Below are 15,592 nucleotides of genomic sequence, written 5' to 3' on the forward strand. Positions count from 1 at the left end.
CGCGTCCGCCGAATTCCTCCCGCTCCTTCTTCTTTGCTCGGCAGCTGCTCTTTGACTTCTTCGTCCGCGCCACAATACATTTGATGGCGCGTGACCCGTTGCGGAAATCGGCCAAGGGTTAAGGGTAGACTCTTTCTAAATTCAGTCTCGTGCAAAACGTATTTTTATATTGAACTATTCCATCATTCACAATTACGTTGTTTGGGCTTTCTTAGTTCCAGGACTCAATGTATTTATAAACAAAACATACCCTTCTGAGAAAAACTTTCTTTGGAATTTCAGAAGTGAAGAGTGCACATGTACAGATATAGCGTTATACCGCTCGTGCGCTATAACGCTCCGTGCGGGAACTATAGGGGGCGCTTTGAAAGACGCGCGTAGCGCCGCTAGCGGAGGGGCTGGCGTTCGACAGTGAGGCGCGTTCAGCAGCTTGCGGCGCCTTTTCGCGTGCGAAGCTGTGGCGGCGGAAACGCGCATGGACGAAACTTTTGCTTTTTGAGCCGACACGTTGAGGGTGACGTTGCATGAGTGCTGGGGCAGACCTAAGAAGGGCATCTAGCTGTTTTCCACTTTTTATATATTGAGTTTGAGTCGTTATTAGGGGTGATTTCTTTAGTTGCGGTCGAAAAAGGGGTTTGAGCAATTTTCCGAAAAGCAAGACGGCCACCACCATAATTGCTCTGAGTGAGAAATTTGTTTCGCTCGTCGCTGTAAACAGGACTGCTGGAACGATGATATTTGGAGGCGAGAGAGATGTTCACTAAGGTTTTGCACGAAGTGTGCCAAGGTTCATTAAGACAGCAGGCGCGAAAGTTATGTTTCTAACGAATAAAGAAATAAAGCTGTACAGGATATCCAATATTGAACCCAAAATTTTGTGTTATAACCGGGCTGTGCGAAGTGCAGATTTGGGCACACAGGTGCTTGGACTTGACAGTAACATGATACAGCACTTATTATACCAAAAAGAGATGGCATAGGGAAACCAGGTGGAAATTTGGTTTGGGCGGCGTAACTCAATGGCTAACCGGTTTTGACAATGAAAGGGTTGTCAAGAGGATACCACTCGTCGTGGGAGTTAGAAACTTGACCGGCAGGAAGGGACTAGTGGACTGTACTCCCAATTGAAACAACTTTACGAAAGATGGTTCCAAAGCCGAGAAAACAAAGCTGTCGGCCAAGGCACGGTTTGGCCGCCAAAGGCTTTTGCGGTTAGCTGTTGTGTAATAACCTGTCGCGCGAGGTGCTGATTTTCGGCACACAGGTACTTTGACATGACCGTAACTTGACACACCACTTATTATACCAAAAAGAGGTGGCAGAGTGAAACCAAGTGGAAAATTAGTTTTGGCTGCGTAACTAAATGGGAACCAGTTTTGACCATCAAAGGCTGTCAAGATAATACCACTCATCGTGGGAGGTGCACACTTTACAGGTAGGAAGGGACCAATAGACGGTACTTCCAGTTCTAACAACTTTGTCATAGATAGCTCTAAAACCGAGAAAAATATTGTTGGCCAGAACTCGGGGTGTCAGCGTTTCCACATCCAAAAGGAGGCTGACCAAAAAAGAAAGCACACCACATAAACTTCCCTACTCAATCGTCAATTCTCCAGTGATTCCGAGTTTCATTGTAGTTTTCCTTAAATTCATATTTGTCACTTTTTTTTACCGTTCGAATCTTTCTGCATGAGGTACGGATTGCTTGCCATACTTGTCCGGAAATATCATCGACACGTACCATGGGGACGAAACATCTTTGGAGGGCATTCCTCCAACGAAATTGGCACTGCATACCCGCGAATATGGGATGGCATTTCAGTTCGTTCCATCGGCGCTAACACATGTAGGCGTCACTGGTACGAAAACAAACGCAGAGCGCAAAGTGGCAGTGTAGAATATGTCAGCAGTGCCAACACAGTGGCAGTTATGATCGGGAGACTAAATTTCTCGCGTATTGCGGCACGGGTCCATCGTTGTCGCTGTCCCACAAAACATCGGCGAGGTGAAAAACTGTGAAATTTTGTCCCCACGAAATACGACGCATGACTATTGAAGTACTTAACGACGCAGCACCCGCAGCACATCAAGCTGTGAACCCAGCGCAACCGCACCGCTCCAACTTCAATGCGTACCAACGTACGTGGCGTGGTTTCGGTTTCGTTTTCTCTGGGGTTCTCACTGCCTACCTTCGGTAAGGGCCGCGTGGCGGCGCGCCAGTCGCGTCGCACGGAGCGTATAGCTATGACTGTATAGCCACAGAAAGTTACACATGAGTAGTACGTAGATGACTTTCGTTTTCTTTATATCACACTGCTACTTGGCCAATCCCCTTCTTCGGTTTGCGTCATCAACTTAAGGAAAACAACCACAACGACAACAAGAGCAGTCTGACCACGCCGATAACTATTTTTGTCTGAATGTTAGGTTAGGGTGTATGGCATCTATCGCGTACAAAGGGTGGACTTCTGTTGACTGGTGCGGCGGATAGCGGATGGCTGAGTGAAAAGAACGAATTAGATATAAGCATCGCGTCAGCGTTCATTTCCGATTCGCGTCCCATCAATCAGTTGACTCAGGCTCAATCTACAAGCCCATTGGCGTGAAGTCCCTTGATATCTATTTACAAGTAATGCCAACCAATACAAATGGCAAGGCACATTCCGCTGGAACAAAACAGCCGCATTCATTTCATACCTCTGCTATGCGCCGACATTCGCTTTCTAAAACCTGCACCGTCACGCCGTCGGCGCTTCAAAGAATGTCGCTACTTTTAGGAAGCTCTAATCTCGGGACTTTACCTTGACGTGGCCAATTTAATCCAGGGTTTTACTCGGGCCAGTGCTTCCTGCAGATGAGACACTTTTGTTTGTCACCATTGAAACTAAAACAAATCGAGGAAGGATTGTACGACGCAGAACATGTTCGCTCCAGCCACTGACGCACGAAAGTCTTGGTACCCATTAAATACAACAGTTTTTCTTTCATTAAACAACTCCAAAATATTTTTGTGTGAAATGGTGAATGCCCATGTGCACTTCATATAATGTAATCGACTCCCTTCCTCGCACTACGTCTTAGGGTCAATGTGTATATTTGATTGTTGAAGGCCCAGTCAGTGGGACATTTTATCGTTTCATCTTCCTAAAAGAAGAATGCCTTACGTCAGCAATGTGAAGGTGGAGTTTAGCTGGCACAGCGGAACCACTAACATGGAGTGTTTAAAAGGGTACAAAAACGAATTGTTTGCACTTGTGCGAACAAGTGCAAACATCATAGACCACATCTTTGTTTAGATGTTGTCTATTCTGCCGGCAGCCAAAAAACAGTAGTCTAAACTAGTGCCTCTGGGCAGCCGGCAGGGAAGTCAAGAAAACTAATTTTGAAACGAATGAACAGATTTCAGTCTTGCGTCTGGTGGCGGTCTGTGAAGCTCTGTTCGAAGGCAGCTGAAACGTGATGAGTTCCTAAGAAGCCGCACCGGTTTGCGGCAGTACGCCTCGCTAGTGGAATTACTTAGTCCTGAACGTGACTCGGCGGAGAACGCTAACCCGTTTACTACTTTGTTTATGTTAAAGCTTCCACAGTGCCTCGGCAACGTGCATTCCACACCACCATGCTCGCCATTCTTCGCAGACATTAGGTATAGGAGCTTGATCTGAGGATGCGGGGACTTCTGCCAAGCCAACCACATCACACCACTCTCCCCTCCCCGGGTGTGCTGAAGGCGTACAGTTCTCGGATATTACTACTAGGCGAGGCTGTCACGCGTCGACGCCGCCAAGCGGCAAGGCTCGCAACTACAGTAATCTTGGCCATGCTTGAACTATGGACGTTACGAGCGCGATACGCACTGCGCTTCTCGCTGGACGACATTAAAGCGAGGGGTTGAGAGCTCGCGATTACGTCATTTCGTTTGCGTACCACTTTAAATTAACGCCCACTATTAGGATCGAATTTTACTAAGTGAGCATCGCGTAGTGGGACACGTGAGAACTAGCACATGATGGTCATGTGAATTTAAAGCAGGGGTCACACTTCTCATACATCATACAAAATACCGTCTACATGCAGGTTCGAACACGATTGAGTCACCGCTAGATCCGTGTTTTGAATGCCGCATGACAATGAGTTCAATGAGAGAACTTTTCACGCGACACTCGAACCACGGACATTGCGGCGTCTCGTGTTCGCAAGCTGCCTTTTGCATGAGTATGATGTATGATCAGTGTGACCCCGGCTTAAATGGCCCCCCAACTGCACTCTCCACAGTTTCCATCTACAGAGTGTAAGAGTGTTCTCACCACACACTGTATGTACTAATATTTCATATCGTTGCGCTCCTTCCAGTTTGAAGTCTGTAGATCTAATGGGCCTGTTACTCAAATTCTCGGTACGCTCTATCGCTAATCCGGGAAGCGTCTAAATGGTCTTCTGAAACATTTATTCGGTGATCACGCCCGCGTTTCTCACTCCAGAAAGCAGAACGAAAATGCTGCGTGTTGCAGCGGTCATTCAGGGCTAACCCCAGCCCCGCACACTTCGGCAATGCCGAAGCGAGCAAAAAACAACAAAATGGCGAACGGCCGTGTATGCTACCGCTGCTCATGCGCGTATAGGCAACCCCGGGAAAGGCCCATTTCGTTTCGGAAACTTCCGAAAGTTCTGCAAAGTGCCTCTTCGCGATCCGGTTGCGTGGTGTCCGGAACTATCGATCATGCCCTCATCAGTCCTGTTATGCAGTCACGTTCCGCGATGTCCCAAGCCGCGGTCGCACCGCTAATACATTGTACAAAAGACAGTTTGCAAACACTGTCTGGGGCGTGTTTCTTCCTCGTATGAAGGACATGTCACATCGGGCAGACGAAAACTGTCTGCAGTCGTGTTCTAGGCATACGTTATGCACGAAGCAAACATGCTTCCATTATGCTTGAAGGGCGTCCGCAGATAGTAGGGAGTTTTAGCATTTAGGGAACCGTTTTGCACATCCGATACGCTGCGAGGGGCCCCTCGGTACGAAGTGTGCATATGCGAGTCTTCTATCGTGGCGCATGCGCAGTTCGTGCAGGAGAGCCCATCGTACCGTATCGGATGTGCGAAAGCGGTTCCCTAAAACTCTCTAATGCAGTCCTCGTGTCTGCAGGGAACGTCGAGACTCCCGGTACACCGCAAGAGAGCGTCCCATCTAATATTGGGGACTTTTAGCAAACCGTTGCAGTGTTTCGCGTACCGCACTACCGGAGCCTTTGAAGCATGCTTCTCAGCGCGCGCCCCGCGGTCACGGTATCCTCAAAGCACGCTCTTAAAAGCATGCTTTAAAGGCTTTGGCAGTGCGGCACGCAGAACTCGGTAACGGTTTGCTAAAAGTCCCGATTAGGGAGTCTTAAGCATGCTTTCCTTTAAAGCGCACGCCCGGGTGATACTCTGGCCGCGGGGCACGCGCTTAAAAGCACGTCTCAAAGGCTCCGACAGTGCGGCCGGTACTCGGGACGCGGCAGCGATTTGCTAAAGGTCCCCAATATCATGACGGTGGGCTCGCTTTCTCTACGGACACGATGCATGTACTTGCCCTCCGAAGAGCATAAACCCAAATCAGCACCACATTGCGTTTCTGAACTTTCTCGGCGCACGCTCAGACACAAAAGGTATATATTCTGATACCCCCTTTGTCCCATATAAGACATCCCGAATTTCCAGGTCGACGTACGGCGCATTGACGTCGAACCAACGGTACACACCTTCGCGAGCCGCTTAATAGCCGAGTGGTACAACTTGTTAAAATAGCTAATGTATAATTTACTGAACTGAAAAAAAAAAAAAAAAAAATCCGGGTCTTGATGGCCATGCTGCAAAACATCAATGTTTTTTTTAAATATTTTTTTATGTAGTCTTTTATAAATACGTTAGCTGTTTAATAACACCTTTCTAAACGTTAGGGCTGTCTGTTCGAGGGCATTGCGGTGTAATTCACATGTCAAACTGAAGTTTTGGGGTGAATTATATGGGACAAATGGATGTCCTTTTTTTCAGATGTAGCACGTGATTGTGCAAGATTATTGCAAGAATTGTCGTGGATGGAAAAATAATGACTCACCTTTTGCCGAAAATATCCGAGCAACGTAATTTTATGCAATGAAGAAGTAAAAATACAAAAAAACTGGTTTCAATGTTGCATAGTGATTATCATGTCGACCTCTCACGTGCAACGTCTGCGATTGAATCTCGGCCGGAAAAATTTGCCGCAAACAGCAAATTGTTTTTGCAAATATTTTAAAACTTTACGCAAAATGCTTGTTCACGTCTGTTTCCGTGGTGTAGCGGTTATCACGTGCGCCTCACACGCGCAAGGTCCCCGGTTCGATCCCGGGCGGAAACAGTTTTTTTGTTTTTATTATTTTCTTTTTTTATGCAACAGGCAAGACCTTGTTCAAACAGCTTCGGAAGACTCGGTGGCGTGCCTCCCTCTTTTCTCACCTTTTCTGTGGTCACAGGTTCTACTTCCGGCAAGCACAGTTTTGCGATGTCCACTTCCGGCGCCCAACGAGCACGGACACCGGAAAGCGCGGAGCGCTTTTTATTCTAAATTCTGAGTTTTTACCAACTTTCGTTCATCGTCCATAAAATTCGCAATCTTACGGATTTTTTGTGCCATATTTATTTAAACAAACGTTTCATAGACAGAGCAAAAGCAGCTCAGAATTCTACGATATTAACGACTTCGTCGGAAATAAGCGTTTACAGACAATTAACTGCTCTCATCTTGTTTGGGACGAGGTCTCTTCGCCTGATGATGCGCAGATTGGAATGCTGGTATTCAGCAGTGAGGAAGGCGCCTTTTCTCTTCACCGTTCTAACTTGCCAGCGGCAGAACGTACAGGCCACAAAGATTGCGACGACTGTAAGAAGAGAGATATGTGCAAGGCATCCAAGTGAAACGGATTCTTTGACTTAAAGGTGCTCTGTGGAGGTTTCTGAGATCTCCTAAATAAGGTGAAAGCTCACCCTGCGGGCTCTAAGTATCCTAGAAATGCAAAAATCCTAACGATACGTGGCCAATTTCTCCATTAAAAAAGGCAATCAAAATCCTCCCCCCAGTCTCGGGGCTTTGTCCAAAATGTTAAACCTTCACCAGCTTGTTCGCGCCCTAACGTTTTGTTCGTTTACACCGAGTTCATCTCCGACGATGGGAGACATTGTTCCGGCAGCCAGGACGACATGTGAGCAATGAAATTGCGACATTTCGTTGAGATTGCAAACGATGTTGTACAAAATGTGAATGCTTTTTTTGTAGATGGTAAAAGCAAATAAGAGTAGTCGAAGAATATTAACTTTTCGCGGAGAGGGAACACAATACTGCAATAACCGCCTCAAGAACAACGCCCTAAGTATTTTTCTTTTGTACATTGTTTTTCGCGCGAGTGATGTGCTTAGGTCGTCAGCTCTCGAGCGCGCTCGCTGGGTTGAATCGTGGTCCGGGCTGTAGGGGCAACGAGCCGTGCGCACTCGAGATATGACTCCGTGGTTCCACCGGTCGGTAGGCGTGGGGGATCATTTGCTTGCATTGGCTGACAGTGGTCCTAAATTCGAAACATGCTCTTTCTATTGACGGAGACGGAGTTGCGATCTTTGGTCGCCTTTTTAACAGGGTAATCGGCCGCGTATCGTCATTATTTAGTGATTTCTAAGATGCTTAGAGCCAGCAAAGTGAATTATTTCCATATTTAGGCGATCTAAGAAACCTCCTCAGGGCACATTTAGTCATCTGGGAGCGTTTGTTTTTTGCTATTTGCCCGAAGGTATTGAGAGAGCCTGTGTGAATATGAATTCCCTGGCGGTCAACGTAAATGGGTCAAGGTACCGTGCGCATACATTAATATTCAACATAAGAAAGCCCAGGGAAAAGATGAAGGTCCGAAGCTGCGCGACTAGGCAGGCCAAACGCGTTCGACTATTGTCACAATGCGGTTACCCTTTTTCGTAATTAGGGTGCAAAAATTTCCCTTTCGGACTTGAATAAACAAACATTTAAAAAAATCAATAGTAAAAATTGGTGCACTGTACAAAATTCCCGTAAAGTGGGGCTCTTCCTATGTTGGCCAGACTACTAGGTGTATTAATGACCTACTCTGTGAACACAAGACAGCTCTTAAAAATAGCAACGAGGCTTCCGCGTTGGCCAAGCACATGTCCCAGTGCGTTGATAGTTGTGCTGTGTGGCAAGATACTGAGACTTTGTGTAAGGAAAGAGACCTCTCTAAACGTGTTTTAAAGGAGTCATTGGTGATTTCAATGAATAGTGGTTGTTTTAGCAATATGTCCGTTGCTCTTTCCAACCCTATTAAAACGTTTCTTAACACTTTATATTTTTTTTAAAAAGTTTTTAGTTTGGCTGTTGGTCTGGCCGATTGGGGGGGGGGGGGGGGGGGGGTGTTGATGTGCTTATCTTGCTGGTTCTTTTTTGTTTGTGGCTTGCCTTTAGGGAGTGCGCGGGTTTTTCCGGGCTCTCCAGTGTCCCTACAAAATAGTGTCCTCTTGTCAGTCGTCGGGGTCCTTTGTTCTCTTGTGTTGGTTCTTACCTGCCACGGATGTGTGACCTTGAGCAGCGTGTGTCTCCTTGTGAGTTTCTGGATTTATTTAAGGAGGTGTGCTGAAAAATAAATCTTTCGCTGAGTTTGGAGATTCGTGTCTGTCCGTTCCTTTTTGTCCCCTAGCTCCAGGGTTACTAAGTCTACCCTTAACCAGCTAGCCTGCCTACTTGCCTTAGTCAAATCAAGTCGTATTTTTATGACTAGCAGCCCCAAATTCGAACTTCCTTGCAAAATTAGAATAACCAATATTACCGTGTGCGCGGCCGGAAGAAACTACCTCTCCGTACTTTTAAATGAATAGTGTTTACTCTTACCTCGAGTGTAATAGATAAGGAGGCCAACATAACCTTGCCGACTCAGTTTCCCGAGTATTCGACGCTCGAACATTCTAGACCGAATGTTAGATATATCGAGCATAGTAGAAAGGGAGCCCAGAGCGGCTTCGTTGACTCACTCTCGAACCCTCGCACTAGCCAGCTCTCCCGCCGACGCCTTGATGCTTTCTGCCGTTGCCTTCGACGCTCGTTCTTTCTTTTATTTCAGGCACAAGTTCGACGATTAAGACTTTATTTTTAGTTTTACAATTGTCGATCTTGTTCTATCCATGACATTTCTCGTAGTGCTGCGGGGTAACTTTCTATGCCCCTTCCTTGTAAGCCCCCGAGGAGCCGCCGGACCAGAGTGACTTCAAGCCCCGGAGAACTTTCTTCTGTGGAGCCAGGCAAAATCCGAGCAATCAGCTGTACTGAAGGCCAGCCACCGGAATTCGGTCAACTGGTGAAACAGTAAAGAAAGAAGTCGACGAACCCAGAGATGTTTCCAAAAGCCCTGCCGACCGACACCCCTGCTGCCCTATCCCCCGTCGTCTTCCTACCCGTCGCATTTCGTACGCCGACGCCTTCCACGACGAAGTTTACAAAGACGTCGGCGACTGAATAGAACAGTACGAACAGATGGCACGCCAAAACCGATGGACACCAGAGCAGAGTGTCCAGAACATCGAGTTCTCACGGGATGGAACGGCACGGCTCTGGTTCGAAAACCACGAAGCGTCCATCGCCTCCTGGGAAACGTTCAAAGCGCAGCTCCGTTATGCCTTTGCGATCAAGCAGCGTCGTGAACGCGCTGAAGAACTACTCCGGTTCAAAATTCAAGACCGAATGAAAGCCTCGTCAGTTTAGTCGAAGACGCGGATCCCCAAGCGCAGGAACCGAAAAGCTCGAAATCTTCATGCGAGGAGTAAAGAAAAGAATCTTCAGGTGCCTCGTCTAAAACCCGTCTGGGACCGTCGCGGCACCCTTGAAAAAGGCCACAAACATCAAGCGAGCCCTCCAAGAGCGAGCCGCCCACTACCAGTGACTGCCTAACGTCGCTGAACCTGCGTTGACTATCGCAAAGCCAGCACCGGCCTCCCTTCCGGGGATTCGAGGAATTATGAGCAACGTCCTTTGGGAATAGCTCAGGAAATTTCTTCCTGCTGCCGATTGCTCGGCTTCACTCTCCGCCAGCGAAAGAGTACCCGGGGAATTCCTAGCGATCCATTCAACTGGAGTCTTCCATCCACGCAGCAACAGCCCGTGAAGAAGCGCCGTCGGTGACGTACTCCGCGATTGCCAGGAGGCCAGCAGTAGTGCCCCGCCAGCACTCAACGCCGCCTCGGCAGGACAGCCCGACGCCAGAGTATGTCCGGCGCCAAGACGACCGGGACCAGTAAACGAGATCGGAATAACCTGCGCCATTCAAGACCGACGTGTGGATAACGATCGACCGTCGGCCGCTGTGCTACCACCACTGCTAAGAAGCCGACTACATCTACCGTCGTTGCCCTTACCTGCAACTAGGGCTGCGCGGCTTCCACCCGAACGATCTACGCTTAGGCTACGGTGTGCTACCTCGGAAGATCGACGAGTAGCTTTGACGACATCGGTTTCTTTCGCTCGTACCTCGCCGCGTGCCTCGAAGTCATGGTAACTGAGCGAGGGTCAGCGTGTATGGCCCAGCTGACCCAGGAGATTCTTCGGCTATGCCACACTAGCCACCGTTTAACCACTGCGTACCATCCGGAGACCAACGGACTGACAGAACGGCTCAACAAGACCATCGCCGGCATACTCAATGTACGTGGACGTAGAACACAAGACGTGGGACGAGGTGCTATCCTACGTCACATTCGCCTAGAACACGACGGTCCAAGAAACAACCGGAGTGACCCCAGTTCGGCTGACGTATGGCAAAAGGTGACGAGGATGCTCGACGCGATGCTGTCCCACAGCCTTTCCAAGAGCACAGCACCGAGGACGCTCATTTGGTCACCCAGCGAGCAGAAGGCTTACGCCAGTTAGGCCGCCTTCGGACCTAAGCCCAACAACGTTTCGACGCTGGCCGGTACAACCTTCATTGTCGCGACGTCCACTTCGAACAAGGAGACAGGGTGTGGGTGTGGACGCCCATTCGCCGCCGTGGTCTCAGCGAAAAACTGCTAAACGGTACTTCAGACCCTACAAGGTTATTCGCCTCATTGAGAACTTGAATTACAAAGTGCTCCCCGACGGAACCCAACCATCAGTAATCCGCTAGCCGCGACCCGAAGTGGTGCACGTCGTTCGTCTTAAGCCATACTATGCTCGACAGGACTGAAGTCTAGTCGTTGTTCAGACGACCGCGTAGCTTGCTATATTCCGTTTCACACTTAGCGTGCAACGCTGTCAAAGCTACTGGCGCGAGCGCGTGGCTTCATCTATGGTTTTGTTTGCGCGAGAAGGCGTGCAAATGATCAACGAGATCAAGCCTCATGCTCGCGCCAAAAGCTTTGACAGCGTTGCACACTAAGTAGGAAACAGAGTATAGTAAGTTGACTATATGTGTTGGCTATATGTACCAGTCATTTTGTGTTGTTATAGGCAGCCGGCAATGGCAAGGCGGCGCCACAATAGTACTGCATTCAGCGCCACAAGCGGAGGCGCCTCTGTTAATGGGGTGGCCTATCTGCCCGCCGGGCCGTTGCGAGCGGCGGCGACCACGATTTCAGCAGTCCTCGTGTGCACCTGCGTGCGTCCCTGGTTTTTTCATGCGGTTTTTTAAGACCATTGGGAGCCTTGATAGGTCCAAGTGTTTAGAGAATATTCTAGAGTCGTCATCTGGACACCAGTTTGAGTTGTCTTCACTACTTGTGGCCGCCCGATCGGTCTGTGCTTCGCTCGTCTCCCAGGAAGTGACACGATACAACGAGCAGGCAGCGAATAAGCTTATTGTACATCCCGGTTGCCCGTCTTCGAGAGCCGGTAGTCCGGACCCACCGAGCCTAGCTGTCGCCCGTCGGTCAGAACTCACAGTCGGAGCCCGTGTCCAGGCCTGCGGATTGTCCTTCCCACGCCAATGCTGCGTAGGCTAGCTGTTCCGGGTTATCACAGTCAGTCTCGCTGCGGAACCACTACGGGATCGTCATAGCCCAGGCCAGTATGGCCAGGGCTCACCGCTTCCGACAGTCCTGACCCGAACTTCGCTGATGGAATGCTCCCGGGAATCGCCATGGGCCAGACCATCCAGAACAGCTCTATCGTTCCTGCCCGGTCCCAGCCTCGTGCAGCACGCTCTTCCTCTTTCTTCGCCGGCTGGCCCCGCTCGCGCCTCGCTCGGCCGTCCTCTCCTCCCGAAGGCCACACACACTAGAATAAAATTTGGAACTCAGCATGCTACATAACCGTACGCACATCGCAAAGCCTGGTGTAAAAAGGCGACAGGCAACGAAGTGTACGTGGAAGGATATTTACGCTTCGCACGAGCTTTTTCCAAACAAAAACATTAGCAGCCTGCTTTCTGCACGCCGGCACATTTGTTACTAGACTCAGCATTAAATTTGGCTGCTGAAACAAACAAAGCTTTGTGCTACGAAAATCCACTGTCGCAGGTTTGGAAGGTTTTGGTTGCGACCACGCATGCCGAACGGCATTACCGGTGCCGGAACGGGCCGACGGGCCTTTCGCTTGAAGACCTGATCGCCCGATTCTCGACGTCACAGCGACGCAACAATCGGCCCGATTGTTCCTATCGTATTTCCCTATGTGGCTGTCAAAGCGACTCGTAATACAACTTGTAATATGTTATTTTGCCGAGTCGTCTGCAAAACGAGTTCGTCCGACCACTTTCCGAGCCTGCACATATATTTTCGTTCACTTCCCCCCAAATAGTTTCTGTAAAATTCACTTACTTGATGCGTCGCACTGCAGTAATCCACTTCTGTCGTCGTGTCGCTTCCCAAGATCTCGAAGGGAAGCGGTGAAGTTTGACGCTTGAGTCACCTTCGCGACTGCGGTCGTCTTTCACGCAGCAGTAGCAGCGTTTATTTTTTTGGGGAACTCTAAGAGTAGGCGAGATGTTACAGGAACCCGTGAGGTCGTAGAGACGTGAAGTTGGGACTTACTTTTATGAAAAACGGTTCCAAAAAAAGCTCACGCCGACCCGGAATGCAACGTTCACACGTGGTTTATGGATGCGCCCGCCCGCTGCACCCGCGACCCGCGCAGGCCTGGCCTACCCAGTTTCTTTATTTTGCAGCCGCTAGATGGCGCAACGTGTAGCGCCAAACTGCATTGCAGGTTGCCTATAATAATAAAGGGCTGCTACCGCTGTTGCTGTAGCGGAGGGGGGCTTTGTCAAGCAAATTTTTTAATGCTTTTTTCTCCTCTTCCCTCTCTTTTTGTACAATGGGAAACAAATAAACTTGAAACTATGTACGGTTGTTTTGTTTAGCATGGTTTAGCAAAGTGTTATTTTATTGAAAATTCCATCTGGGCGATGCGCTTTTTTGTGTGTGCGTGGGGGGGGGGGGGTGAAGGGGAGGGAGAATGCCGCGTGCATTACTCTTATTCCGATGTAATAGGTAAGGAGGCCAACAGAATCTTGCCTATAGTCAGTCTCCCAAGTATTCGACACTCGTACAGTGTAGACCGAATGTTCGAAATACCGAGAGTTATAGATAGAGACCTGAGTGGCCTCGCCAACTCACTGTCACACCCTGGCGCTAGCGAGCTGCCACGCCGGCGCGACGACGCTCGCTGCTGCAGCCTTCGACGATCGCTGCTGTTTTCTCGAAGCTCGTTCTTTTTGTTTCTGGCTCAAGTTAATTGATTGAACCTCTATTTTCAGTTTTACGCTTGTCTATCTTTGTTCCATCTGTAAGAATATGTTTAGAGGCGAGTGTTATTTTTCAGACTTTATAGTGTGGTGAAAGAAACAGGTAGGAGACGGACGTTACAAAATAAGGCTCTATTTCAGTGGTGTCTCGTGAGGAACTGCTCTTCGTGAGCGCGTGAGCGCGTGAGCGTATAGCTAGCGCGCGCGTCTTTTTCTCTTTTTTCCTGTGCCGAGACTGGACTCGCTTGTCGGTGCGTCCAGTCCCTACAGATATGCACCCCCTTAGAGAGGAGGTAGGACGAACGATCAAAGCACACAAACATTCGAGTGCCAACGAAGTTGGCTTTTTTCTGTTGTCTGGTAGATGTCACGTAGCGCTATTTCCTGCACATGCGCTTGCTCAATATGTGCCGGCTTTAGTCTCTCCAATGCAACGGTGTCATTCTTGCCGTTGACACGCAGGTCAAACGTGTCGCTTCTCTTTTCGATCACTGGAAAAGGTCCGATGTAATGTGGGCGCAATGGCTTCTTTTGCGACTGTCGTACGAAAACATGAGTGGCGTCTTGGAGGTCCTGGGTCACGTAGGGAGACTTTGAAGTTCTTTGCCGTGTAGGCACCGGACGCAAATTGATAAAAATTTGCTTCAGTTTTTCTACATAGTCCAATTGCCTTTGTTGTTGAGGCAGTTCCATTTAAAAAAAATCTGATGGCAAGCAAAGTCCAGTGCCGTACACAAGTTCGGCGGTGGAGCATCCGATGTCCGCCTTCAAGGCTGTCCGGATTCCAAGAAGCGCAAGGGGAAGATGACGAACCCAATCCGAGGGACCACCCTGAGCTGCAAGGGCCGATTTCAAATGTCGATGAAATCGTTCTACCATCCCGTTTGACTGTGGGTGGTAGGCAGTCGTTCTCAAGCGGTTGATTCCGAGCAGTCGAGTGAGCTCGGCAAAGAGTGCCGATTCAAATTGTCGACCCCTGTCGGTGACGATCTCTGAGGGGCAGCCAAACCGGGATGCCCACGTAACGATAAACGCCTCAGCGACGGTGGCGGCGGTGATATCGGGCAGTGGGGTTGCCTCTGGCCATCGTGTGAATCTGTCGACACGCGTTAGGATGTAGCGCTGTCCCTGAGAAATTGGTAGGGGTCCTACCAGGTCCAGATGTATCTTGTTGAAACGACTGTCAGGCTGTAGGAATTGTCGCCTTTGTGGTACCGGATGCCGCTGTACTTTCGCGCACTGGCCTGCGATGCAGGAACGCGCCCATTCACGAACGTCGGATTTTATCCGGGGCCACACGTAGCGGTCGCACAGGAGCTTCTGGGATGCTCGTACATTCGGGTGCGACAAGCTGTGAATCGCTTCGAAAAGCCGTCGTCGCAGTTCACGTGGTACAAAAGGCATCGGCGTTCCCGTTGACAGGTCGCACACCACGGTGGTGCCTTCTGGAAAGCTTACACCCCGCAGTTGCAGTGATGTGGATGAACTGCGCAAGGCACGCAATTCTCCGTCGGTGGTCTGTAGACGGGCCAGCAACTCAAAGTCTACAGCAGAACAGGCTGGGCTGTTCACGGCGTCAATCCGGCTCAGGACATCAGCGGGGAGGTTGTCAACCCCTTTAACGTGCCGAATGTCCGTTGTGAATTCGGCCAAGAAGTCTAGCTGGCGAATCTCACGTGGTGTGTAATGAGACCCGGAATTGCTGATGGCGTAAGTTAGGGGCTTGTGGTCAGTCCATATGGTAAATGGCCGTCCCTCGACGAAATGTCGAAAGTGTCGTGCAGCCAAGTAGGCAGCCAATAGCTCACGTCCGAAAACGCTGTAGCGCGTTTGCGCTGGCTTGAGCTTCTTAGAAAAGAAACCAATCGGCC

General features: G+C 49.5%; 1 non-coding gene across 1 annotated transcript; it reads left to right on the top strand.

Moving 5' to 3' along the window:
- The first annotated feature begins 6,303 nt into the window (after positions 1-6,303).
- Positions 6,304-6,376, top strand: Trnav-cac. The gene has a single exon. It is a non-coding gene; the product is annotated as a tRNA-Val (tRNA).
- Positions 6,377-15,592: the final 9,216 nt, after the last annotated feature.

This window comes from Ixodes scapularis, unplaced genomic scaffold (assembly GCF_016920785.2).
Source record: "Ixodes scapularis isolate PalLabHiFi unplaced genomic scaffold, ASM1692078v2 PGA_scaffold0__279_contigs__length_252992795, whole genome shotgun sequence".
NCBI lineage: Eukaryota > Metazoa > Arthropoda > Arachnida > Ixodida > Ixodidae > Ixodes > Ixodes scapularis.